At 51.4% G+C, this 12,430-nt stretch overlaps 1 pseudogene; it reads right to left on the minus strand.

Annotated features, from left to right (window-relative positions):
• The window catches only part of LOC116995085, a 74,367-nt pseudogene that overhangs the window by 47,131 nt on the left and 14,806 nt on the right, over nucleotides 1–12,430 (minus strand).

Here is a 12,430-nt window from a genome sequence, read left to right on the forward strand (position 1 = left end):
AATAGATATATCAACAAATAAACAAACAGCCCACAGTAAGCAACATAGAAACTCTTAGTACTACGGAGGTGATAAGTGAAGAATTTTAGATGTTTCAAAGATACTTTGTTTACAAACATCTTTGTAATCAGTTTACAGTAGTTTCACGAATACAAGCCGCACGGATTATAAGCCGCACCCCCGGTGCCTCGACAATGTTGCTGTCTTTGTCAATAGATAAGCCGCACCCCGAATATTAGCCGCACTTTCGTTCGTCGCGAGAATCCGTGCGCAGCTTTCACAAATTGGCCAATTAGTAAGAGGATCGCGGCATAGCGGGCTTTACTGGCTCGGGGCGGGGCCAGGCAGGCTCGGCCCGCTCATGGTTGCCGACGGGGCCGGGTGGTGCTGCTCAGCGCCACGGCTCGGCGGGGTGGCCGGGTGGTGCTGCCGCCGCCGCCGGGCTCGCTGGCCCCCCTCTCCCGTCAGCACCGCCCCGCTGCCGCGTTCGCTCGCCCGGCTGGCAGGGCTGCCGTCGCCGCCGCCGCTGGGCTCGCCGTCCGCCCCGCTGCCGCTTTCGCTCGCCCCGCGCCGCGCCTCGCGAGCGCCGCGCCCGCCCCGCGCCGCGCCCGCCCCGCGGCGCTTTCGCGGCTCGCGGCGGCGCTTTCGCGGCTCGCGGTTCGCGGTTCGCGGCTCGCGGTTCGCGGCTCGCGGTTCGAGGCTCGCGGTTCGAGGCTCGCGGCTCGCGGCTCGCGGTTCGCGGCTCGCGGCTCGCGGCTCGCGGCTCGCGGCGGCGCTTTCGCGGCTCGCGGTTCGCGGCTCGCGGTTCGCGGCGGCGCTTTCGCGGCTCGCGGCTCGCGGCTCGCGGCTCGCGGCTCGCGGCTCACGGCGGCGCTTTCGCGGCTCGCGGTTCGCGGCTCGCGGCTCGCGGTTCGCGGCTCGCGGTTCGCGGCTCGCGGTTCGCGGCGGCGCTTTCGCGGCTCGCGGCTCGCGGCTCGCGGTTCGCGGCGGCGCTTTCGCGGCTCGTGGCTCGCGGTTCGCGGCTCGCGGTTCGCGGCTCGCGGTTCGCGGCTCGCGGCTCGCGGTTCGCGGCGGCGCTTTCGCGGTTCGCGGTTCGCGGCTCGCGGTTCGCGGCGGCGCTTTCGCGGCTCGCGGTTCGCGGCTCGCGGCTCGCGGCTCGCGGTTCGCGGCGGCGCGCTCGCGGTTCGCGGTTCGCGGCTCGCGCCGGCGCTTTCGCGGCTCGCGTTTCGCGGCTCGCGGCGGCGCTTTCGCGGCTCGCGGTTCGCGGCTCGCGGCGGCGCTTTCGCGAGGGCCGCTTTCGCTCGCCCCGCCGGCAGGGCTGCCGCCGCCGCCACCAGGCTCGCCGGCCGCCCCCTCCCGTCTGCACCGCCGCCGCGTTTCCTCGCCCTGGCCGGCACTGCAGGCCCCCGCACCGCCGGGCTCCCCCACGCTGCTGGCCCCGATTCTGCTGGGCTTCCCCCGCTGCCAGGCAGCCCCACCCGCCGGCCTTCCTGCTTCTGCCATGCTCCCCTGCACTGCTAGCCCCAGTTCTCCCGGGCTCCCCCGCCCTGCTGGCTCAGGCTCTGCCGCCCGCCCCCGACACTGCTGGCCCCGCCTCTGCCAGGCTTTCCCACCTCTGCCGGGGCCGGCCGGGCTCCAGCTTGGCTTGGGGCTGCCGCGGGCTCTCACTTCCGTGTGGGCAGCTTTTAGAATTTTGTTAATAGATTAGCCGCCCCGGAATATTAGCCGCACTTCCGGGTTTCCACCAAAATTTTGGTCAAATTGGTGCGGCTTGTATTCGTGAAATTACTGTAATAGAAAACGTCTAAAAGGCTACAATAAGCATTTTACAAAACAGGTCGCTAACACTGAATGTTTAACATATACTGACCAGAATTTTTTAATTACTTTTCAGTGTAGTACATGGCAAGGCGCTGGCACCGAGTCAGTACCGGGTCCGTGCTGGGTCAGTATCAGGGCAGTACCGGGGCAGTAATGGAGCTGTATCAGGTCAGTACCGGGGCAGTACCGGGGCAGTACTGGGTCATTGCTGGGTCAGTACCGGGGCATTACTGGGGCTGTACCGGGACTGTACCGAGGCAGTACCGGGTCAGTACCGGGTCAGTGCCCGGCCCGGCCCCAGGCGGTGCCTGCGGCTGCAGCGGCCCCAGCGCAGGGCCCGGCCGAGCCCCTCAGCCCCGGGGAAAGCCTGGGCAAGGGCGGGCAAAACGCTGCCCGGCAGGCAGGGCTGAGCCAGGGAACCGAGCGAGAAACAGCCCTGTGAGCCCCGAGGGGACAGCGGGAGCAGGGACGGGGCAGGAGAGACCCGGCAGGGATGGGCCTGGGCCAGGAGAGACCCCGGCGGGACAGGGAAATCCCTGCGGGCACCGCCAGTGTTCCACGCTGGAGCAGGGAAAAGTGTGAGAAGAAATAGCAGAGGAGAGCTGCTATGGACGGACCACTGCTTCCAGTTTCCCACCCCTCTGCCGTGTTCATTGGAGGGCAGAAGATAGAGGAGTCAGAAATGTATGAATAAAGTTGAGTTTAAAAAGACGAGAGTACAGTGGGCTAAGATGGGTTTTTTTTTGGTCTTTGTTTCACATGATCCAGCTCTTATTTTAATGGGCAATAATTTTTTTTTCTTTTTTCTATTTGATTCTGTTTTATCAGTGGTGGTAAGTGATGAGTTTCCCGTGTTTATCTTGGCATATCACCTTTTCAGTCCTCTGGTAGAGGAGGGGGAGACTGAGGGAGCTGTTGGGTGGGATCCTACTGATGGCCAAGGTCAACCCACCCCATCAATAAAGCTGACTACAAGGCAGAAATATTTTTACACTAAACAATGCATTACAGTCCATTCTCATAGTCTGGGCTGCCACATTCACACAGAAATTATATAAAGCTAGGTAATATGAGCTCTGACCTTTTTCCCTCTCTGATGTCACAAAAAAATTTAGCATTTGTAATAACTCAAAGCTGATGTATAGCATATCTAATTCAGGTACTCTATAAGGCAATGGCTTAAGGGCTAAAGGACTGGAAACCTTCAAGTGTTCTCTGCATTAGCAAGCAATTTCCAAGAGGCTATTTCTAGGGAATTTAACACCTTAAGAGAAACTGCTTTGATTTTAATGAATCATTTATTCAAGTAAAACCAAGCAGCAACAACACAACCTGAAGAAAGAGTAGGGTAAGTTGTGTCCAAGCAAAAGGAATGAAAATCCTTTATCATCTGTGGCACTATAAGGCTTAGAAAATCATCAGAGAAGTAATTTTCCTTTCTTCTTGAAATAAATATTAGAAGTAAAGCTATGCAGCAGTAAATTAGTAAATATCTAAAGACAGAACAGAGGAAGAAGAGTGCAAGGTGTAAATTATGCTATATGATGCATATACAGCTATACATAGAATAGTTGAAACACATCTCCAAAAGATAACTTACCTATTTTCTTAATAATAAAAGCCTGGATAGGCTGGAACCACTCTAGCCTTTTAATTGGCTTGGAATTTTTTAAGGATCAACACTGGGCTTCATAAGATGCACCTTTCCAAAGGAATTTTAAAATTTTCAGTGAATTGAGATATTTGGCTGCCATAATCTATAGATTAACTTGAGTTTGAATCACAGTTTGTCAATATTCAGAGTTCTATAATGGATTATAATGGTTTTTAATTAACTTTTTCTGTGGACAATACAGCAGTCACAATTTTATTCACTGGCTTAACAATAATTTTATGCTATTAGTTATGTTAGTTCCATTCTTAAAAAGGAGAGAAATACATGTGTCAGTTTACTTACTTATAGCCCTTTTGACTTTACAGGCCTTTTGCTTTCTACCTTAAAAAAACTTCCATGTGCCAGAGTAAGAGAAAAAAAATCACTTATATAACTCATATTAATAGCTGTTCTTTTAATAAAATGAGACACTGAACATGATGCAGGAAATAGATATTTTTTTTCCTCAAAAAAAAAAAGAAAAGAAATCATATCACAAAAATCCCCTCTCAAAAAAAAAAAACAAAAAAAACCCCAAAACCAAACCAAAACAAAGAATAAAACCTTAGCCCCCCAGAAAAACTGGAACAATAAATAGTCGTAGACTGGAGTGTTGGATAGCTTACAATGTCACTAGGAAACAGAGTCAATTATAATTTTCTACATGTACTTCTTTGCAAAATTGTCCTATCACTGGTGCCAAAGGGAAGATTTTAAAAAAGAACAAAAATCAGTTATATTGGATGTTGAAATGTTGAAAAAGAAATATCACAAAGATCACTGCCAGTGACTTGTGAAACAAATGATAATTTTAGAATATTTATAAACACTTGGAATAGTACAGTAGTTTCACGAATACAAGCCGCACGGATTATAAGGCGTACTTCCGGTGCCTCAACAATGTTGCTGTCTTTGTCAATAGATAAGCCGCACCCCGAATATTAGCCGCACTTTCGTTCGTCGCGAGAATCCGTGCGCAGCTTTCACAAATTGGCCAATTAGTAACAGGATCGCGGCATAGAGGGCTTTACTGGCTCGGGGCGGGGCCAGGAAGGCTCGGCCCGCTCATGGTTGCTGAAGGGGCCGGCCGGGTGGTGCTGCAGCCGCCGCCGGGCTCACTGGCCCCCCTCTCCTGTCAGCACCGCCTCGCCGCTGCGTTTACGTACTCGCCCTGCCGGCGGACCAGCCACTGCCGCCGCTGGCAGGCATGCCGGCCGCCTCGCCGCTGCGTTGTTTACGTACTCGCCCTGCCGGCGGACCAGCCACTGCCGCTGCTGGCAGGCATGCCGGCCGCCTCGCCGCTGCGTTGTTTACATACTCGCCCTGCCGGCGGACCAGCCACTGCCGCCGCTGGCAGGCATACCGGCCGCCTCGCCGCTGCGCTGTTTATGTACTCGCCCTATCGGCGGGCCAGCCACTGCCGCCGCTGCCGGGCTCGCTGGTCCCCCTCTCCCATCAGCACCGCCCCGCTGCCACGTTCCCTAGCCCTGCCGGCGGGCTGCCGCCGCCCGGCTCGCCGGCCACGCCGCGTTCCCTAGCCCTGCCCGCCGCCGCCCGGCTCGCCGGCCGCGCCGCGTTCCCTAGCCCTGCCGGCGGGCTGCCGCCGCCGCCGCCCGGCTAGCCGGCCGCGCCGCGTTCCCTAGCCCTGCCGGCGGGCTGCCGCCGCCCGGCTCGCCGGCCGCGCCGCGTTCCCTAGCCCTGCCCGCCGCCGCCCGGCTCGCCAGCCGCGCCGCGTTCCCTAGCCCTGCCGGCGGGCTGCCGCCGCCGCCGCCCGGCTCGCCGGCCGCGCCGCGTTCCCTAGCCCTGCCGGTGGGCTGCCGCCGCCCGGCTCGCCGGCCGCGCCGCGCCGCGTTCCCTAGCCCTGCCCGCCGCCGCCCGGCTCGCCGGCCGCGCCGCGTTCCCTAGCCCTGCCGGCGGGCTGCCGCCGCCGCCGCCCGGCTCGCCGGCCGCGCCGCGTTCCCTAGCCCTGCCGGCGGGCTGCCGCCGCCGGGCTCGCCGGCCGCCCCCTCCCGTCTGCACCGCCGCCGCGTTTCCTCGCCCTGGCCGGCACTGCAGGCCCCCGCACCGCCGGGCTCCCCCATGCTGCTGGCCCCGATTCTGCTGGGCTTCCCCCGCTGCCAGGCAGCCCCACCCGCCGGCCTTCCTGCTTCTGCCATGCTCCCCTGCACTGCTAGCCCCAGTTCTCCCAGGCTCCCCCGCCCTACTGACCCGGCTCTGCCGCCCCCCTGCCCCGCCCTGCTGGCTCAGGCTCTGCCGCCCGCCCCCACACTGCTGGCCCCGCCTCTGCCAGGCTTTCCCACCTCAGCCGGGGCCGGCCGGGCTCCAGCTTGGCTTGGGGCTGCCGCGGGCTCTCACTTCCGTGTTGGCAGCTTTTAGAATTTTGTTAATGTATTAGCCGCCCCGGAATATTAGCCGCACTTCCGGGTTTCCACCAAAATTTTGGTCAAATTGGTGCGGCTTGTATTCGTGAAATTACTGTAAATGAAAAGAGGTTTTGAAGACTGCTGATGGGAATTCATCAAAATGAATTCCTAAATTATATAATCCACATCTATTCCTCCTGATTTGAAAACACTGCAAGGAAGGGACTTAAGAAAAGACTATATCTTCAAAAGAGGAAGAAAATGCTGAAGGCAGCTAGTATGGAACTCTGTCAGGCACTTTCAAGTTTTAGTATCTCACATGCATGGGAGATAATTTAGCAAAGAACCTATAGTTTATTGGTCGTAAAAAATATGTCACAAACAGAAACAAATCCAAAGATTTTAAGTCTATAAACAGCCACTAATTTTGTAGTGGCCTATTTCTAATTTTGTAATGAGTATAAAGAAAAGTAGTGATTAAAAATGCACGTTTGAGTTGTTGAGACATACTTCAGCAGTGATATTTAGACTAATCTCCAGAGGAAAAAGGCTGGTATTTACTTCTGATCTTGAACAAGTCAAGCCATCATTTTCCCATTTTAATTAATCACTTGCATGTATTTGATTTTCTATCTTGAAAATTATGTTTGGAATAATTGCTACAAAGCAGTAAAAGTATTTACATTAAGATTCAAGAGGAAATTATAAAAGACGATATTAGATATCAAAATACTTATAGAATCAAATTTAATCTCTTTAAGCCTCTGTAAAATATAACAAGTTATATTTGCATATTTGCTACTGCAAAGTGCAAGCATATTATAATTAAAGAAATTTGCCAACAAGTCTGAGAAACTAACATCTAGATTAAGTTTCTGAATAGGACTAGACAGACTATTCCTATTTTATTTAATCTTACCAGAGTAAATGAAGGCTTCTTACAGTTCTAATCTTCACCTTCTCCTATCACTTCTCCCTGCTGAAAATTTAAGATTAAAGGAAGGACTTTTTTCACTTTCATGAATGTTTAGATATTTTCCAGATAAATAAAATTAAAAAAAAAAATCTGAGACAAAGCAAAGAAATTTATTTATCAATTTATCTATTTATTTATTTATTTATTTTCCCTCAGTAATTACACTTGAACAAGCCACATTCTTGGTATCTCTATTTTTTTACTTTGAGTAGAAAAGCACAAAGATATAATTCATAGTGGATGTTTCTTAAATATTGTTTGATTCTGCATGCCAGAACTAATGACTTGCTGTCTTCTGACATCTACTGAGACCTAATTTTGTGAAAGTCTTTGCTGAGTTGCCTCCATCTTTAAGTTCTTCAGACTTATCCAGTGCTGAAGAAGAAACAGAATCTTCATCTCCCCACACGGAAGCCCTACAACACACATAGCTTACTGTTTATTCACTGGCTGCTGTCTATATCCCTGGGATTGCACCAAACAGCCTTTTTGCATGATGCTTGCAGACATCTCGCTCACAGTCATGGTGTTATGCCGAAGCAATGAGAATCAGGCCACTAATTTAGAACAGCTCCACCAAGACTTCTAGTTCAGAATAGTGTAGATTTATTTTCCCTCCACACACTCCATGTAATTTATTCCTGACATTAAAGAATTATTTAGAGGACAGATTTGTCCTTATTTGTCAGCTATACTACAAACCCAAAGTAAAGGCCTGTGTTAGGCAACTGAACATTCCCAAATTATTATACAGTTATTTTGATACTTGATTTAGCTCTGAATTTACTTCAGTACTGCCACACAGTGTAAAAAACCTTAAAAGAAAGTTTTTTCTATTTTGCAATAGAAAAAGTTTAAAAAGTCAGATAATTTGATTAATAAATTCAAGGTAAAATGAAATCCACCCAAAAGCTGTCTACAACTTTGAGAGACCAGCTTGCCGAGTTGTCAGGTGCTTTAAGATGGAAATCTTAAAGGTACAGGAGCAGGCCTTCCCCATGGCTGAACTTCCAACTTTGTCTGGGACTCAGTGAGAAAAAGAATGTGTCACCTCTGGAAGAAGGGGCAGGCAAATCAGTCAGACTACAAGGATATTGTGAGGTTATGCAGGGAGGAAAGTAGAAGGGCCAAAGACTCTGGAATTTAATCTTGGTCACTGCTGTAAAAGACAAGAAGAAATTTTTTTGCAAATACATCAGCAACAGGATGAAGGAAAATCTCTATCTTTTACTTGATATGGAGTGAAATATAATTACAAGGGATGAGGGGAAGGCTGAGGTAGTTAATACCTTCTTTATCTCAGTCTTTAAGAGCCAGAACAATTGTCTTTAAGGTATCCTGTCACTGGGAGTAGCATGAAACCACCATCATACAGGAGACAATGGCCAGCAACCTGCTAAACACCTTAAACCTACACAAGTCCATGGAGCTGGATGGATTCGCCTGAGCATGGAGCAGATCATCTTGATTGCCATTATGCAATATGTACAGGACAATCAGGTGTTCAAGCCCAGCCAGCATGAGTTTAGGAAAAGAAGTTCCTGCTTGACCAAGATGATCTCCTTCTATGACAAGGTGACCTGCCTAGTGGATGAAGGAAAGGCGGTGGCTGTTGTCAGCCTGGACTTTAGTAAAGCTTTTGACACTGTTTCACACAGCATTCTTCTGGAAAAACTGACTTCCCATGGTGTGGATGGGTGTACTCTTGATTGGGAAAAAAAATAGCTGGATGGCCAAGCCCAGAGAGTGGTGGTGAATGGAATTATATCCAGCTGACAACTGGTGGGGTTCCCCAAGACTGAGTACTGAAGCCAGTCCTGATCAACATCATTGATGGTCTGGACAGGGAAGATCAAGGGCACACTCAGTCAGTTTGCAGAGGACATCAAGTTAGGTGGGAATGTTGATCTACTGGAAGGTAGGAAGGCTCTACAGAGGGATCAGGACAAGCTGGATTGATGGCTTAAGTCACACTGTATATGGTTGAACAAAGTGCCAGATCCTGTACTTGGGTTGCAAACATCCCATGCGGTACTACAAGCTTGGAAAAGAGTAGCTGGCAAGCTGCCTGGTAGAAAATGTGCTGGTTGACAGCCAGCTGAACATGATCTAGCATGTGCCCAGGTGCCCAAGAAAGCCAATGGCATCCTGGCCTATCAGAAATAATGTGGCCAGCAGGATGAGGGCAGTAATTGTTCCCCTGTGCTTGGCTCTAGTGGGGCTGCAACTAAAGTCCTGTGTTTTGGGCTCCTCACTCCAAGAAACACACCAAGCATCTGGAGCATGTCCAGAGAAGGGCAATGGAGCAGGGTAGAGATCTGGAGCACAAGTCCTATGAGGAGCAGTTGAGGGAACTGGGGTGGAGAAAAGGAGACTCAGGAGACTTTATCACACTCTGTCTGAAAAACAGATTGTAGCCAGGTGAGGTGTAAATCTCTTCTCCCAGGCAACAAGTGATAGAACAAGACAAAATGGCCTCAAGTTGTGCCAGAGAAGGTTTAGATTGGATACAAGTAAAAAAATCTTCATGGAAAGGGTTGTCAAGCAGCAGCCTTAAGAAAGGATGCTGAGGACATCTAACAGTTGTTGTAAAGTTCAGCTATAGCAAGTACTGAATCCCCCTGGGAGTCTCTCTGCAAAGAATTGCTGTTTCCAGAAATCTTTTGGCTGAAGACAGTCAGCACCTCACCAGTATGACAGTATTTTCTTTTAATAAATATTTATTATCCTTGACCTAGATTTCCACATAAACTTCATCTTGCTCTTTTTATGCCATGTTTAGTAAATAAATTCTAATAATGGACCTCTCAGATGGAAGCTATATAATCAAATAGGAGAGCAAAAATCACAGAATCAGAGAGTCACAGAATCACAGAATGACTAGGTTGGAAAAGATCTTCAAGATCATCAATTCCAACCCATGCCCTAACGTCTCCACTGGGCCCTGGCACCAAGTGCTACATCCAGTCTTTTCTTACACACATCCAGGGATGGTGATTCCACCACCTCCGTGGGTAGACAATTCCAGTACTTTATCACTCTTTCTGTGAAAAACATTTTCCTAATATCCAACCTGTATCTCCCCTGGCACAGCTTCAGATTGTGTCCTCTGGTTCTGTCAGTGCTGCCTGGAGAAAGAGACCAACCCCACCTGACCGCAAACACCTTTCAGGGAGCTGTAGGGAGTGATAAGGTCACCCCTGAGTCTCTTTTTCTCCAGGCTAAACAACCCCAGCTCCCTCAGCTGTTCCTCACAGGGTTTGTGTTCCAAGCCCCTCCCCAGCCTTGTTGCCTCCTCTGGACGAGCTCAAGCATCTCAACGTCCTTCCCAAACTGAGGGGACAGAACTGGACACAGCACTCAAGGTGCAGCCTCACCAATGCTGAGCAGAGGGGAAGAATGACCTCCATGGTCCTGCTGGCCACACTATTCCTTACACAGGCCAGGGACCATTGGCCTTCTTGGCCACCAGGGCACACTGCTGGCTCATGTTCAGTCGGCTGTACCAGCACCCCCAGGTCCCTTTCTTCCTGGGCACTGTCCAGCCACACCATCCCCAGCCTGTAACATTGCAGGGGGTTATTGTGGCCAAAAAGCAGGACTTTGACTTGCTAAACTTCATCCTATTGGATTCTACCTATCCATCCAACCATTCCAAGTCTCTCTGCAGAGCCTTGCTACCTTCCAACCTATTGACACATGCTCGCAGATTAGTGTCATCTGCAAATTTACTAATGAAGGACTCAATACCGTCTTCCATATCATCAACAACATGTCATCCTTGTCTGTGCCCCAGCACAGACCCCTGAGGGACACCACTGGTGACTGGTCCCCAGCTGGATGCAGCACCGTTCACCACCACTCTCTGGTCTGTCCATCCAAGCAGATCTTGACCCAGAAAAGAGTGCTCCTGTCCAAACCATGGGCTGCCAACTTTTCCAGGAGTATTCTGTGGAAGACAGTGTCAAAGGCCTTGCTGAAATCCAGGTATACAACATCCACAGCCTTTCCTGCATCCACCAAGCAGGTCACTTGGTCATAAAAGGAGACCAGGTTGGTCAAACATGACCTTCCCCTCCTAAACCCATGCTGGCTGGGTCTGATACTCTGACCATCCTTTAAGTGCTGTGTGATGCCACTCAGTATGAACTGTTCCATAATCTTACCTGAGGTCAGGCTAACTGGCCTATAGTTATCAGGATCCTCCTTGCCACCCTTTTTATGAATGGGTGTCACATTGGCCAGCTTCCAGTCATCTAGTACCTCACCAGTGAGCAAGGACTGCTGGTAAATGATGGAGAGCAGCTCCACAGCAAACTAATCTGCCAGCCTCCTCATCACCCTGGGATGGATCCCATCTGGGCCCATAGATTTATGAACATCTAGGCTTCTCATCAGTTCTCTGACTGCCTCCTCCTGGATAACAGGGGGACCATTCTGCTGCTTGACATCATCTACCATTCCAGGAGGACAGCTGTGCTCAGGACGGGCCACCTTCTCGCTAAAGACTGAGGCAAAGAAGGTGTTAAGCACTTCTGCCTCTTCCTCGTCTGCAGTTGCTAATTTTCCTCCCTCATCCATTAAGGAACAAAGGCTGGACCTACTCTTCCTTTTACCATTAACATATTTGTAGAAATATTTCTTATTGCCTTTTACAGAAGTCGCCATTTTTAGTTCAAACAGAGCTTTGGCCTCTCTCTTTTCCTACATACTCTAGCAGCTCCCTTAAATACTTCTTGAGAGACCTGACCCTCCGTCCAAAGATGATACATCCTCTTTTTATTCCTAAGTTCCTCCAAAACCTCCTTACCCAGCCAGGCTGGACGTTTGCCTCGTCAACGCGCCTTTCAACACACAGGCACAGTTTGTTCCTGTACCCTCAATATCTCTGTTTTGAAGCACTCCCACCTTTCCTGAACTACAGTAATTTCACGAATACAAACCGCACTGTTTTGACCAAAATTTTGCTCCCATACCGGGAATGCGGCTAATATTCAGGTGCGGCCAATATGTGAATAATTTTCTGACATTTTCAACCCTGGGAGTGCAAACCAAGTCAGTGCAAACTGCAAAGTCCAGCTCCTGCCAGTAAAGCCCTGCATTTACGCGGTTGTTACAAATTGATACTCTGTTGCACAGCAGATGTAGCTGCTCTGTGCAGGCAACACAGGGGGTGGGGAAGGCGGGGCAGCTCCCTCCTGCTGGCCCCACGGCTTGGAGGAGGCAGAGGCTCTCTCCTGCTTGGCCCGTGGCTCGGGGGAAGGCGGGGCAGCTCTCTCCCGCTGGCCCCGCAGCTCAGAGGAGGCAGGGGCTCTCTCCTGCTTGGCCCCGCGGCTCGGGGGAAGGCGGGCAGCTCTCTCCACTTGGCCCCGCGGCTCGAAGGAGGCAGGGGCTCTCTCCTGCTTGGCCCCGTGGCTCGGGGAAAGGCAGGCAGCTCTCTCCACTTGGCCCCGCGGCTCGGGGGAAGGTGGGCAGCTCTCTCCTGCCTGTCCCAACGGCTTGGGGGGCTCCCGTCCCTGTGTGCCGCCTCCGCAGGAGCAGGCAGGCTACATCCCCGGCTCCCATGGCCGCCGCAGGTGCCGGCGGGCTCTGTGTCCCCCCTGTCGCCGTGGGGCA

Source organism: Catharus ustulatus, chromosome 1, assembly GCF_009819885.2.
Source record: "Catharus ustulatus isolate bCatUst1 chromosome 1, bCatUst1.pri.v2, whole genome shotgun sequence".
Taxonomy (NCBI): Eukaryota; Metazoa; Chordata; class Aves; order Passeriformes; family Turdidae; genus Catharus; species Catharus ustulatus.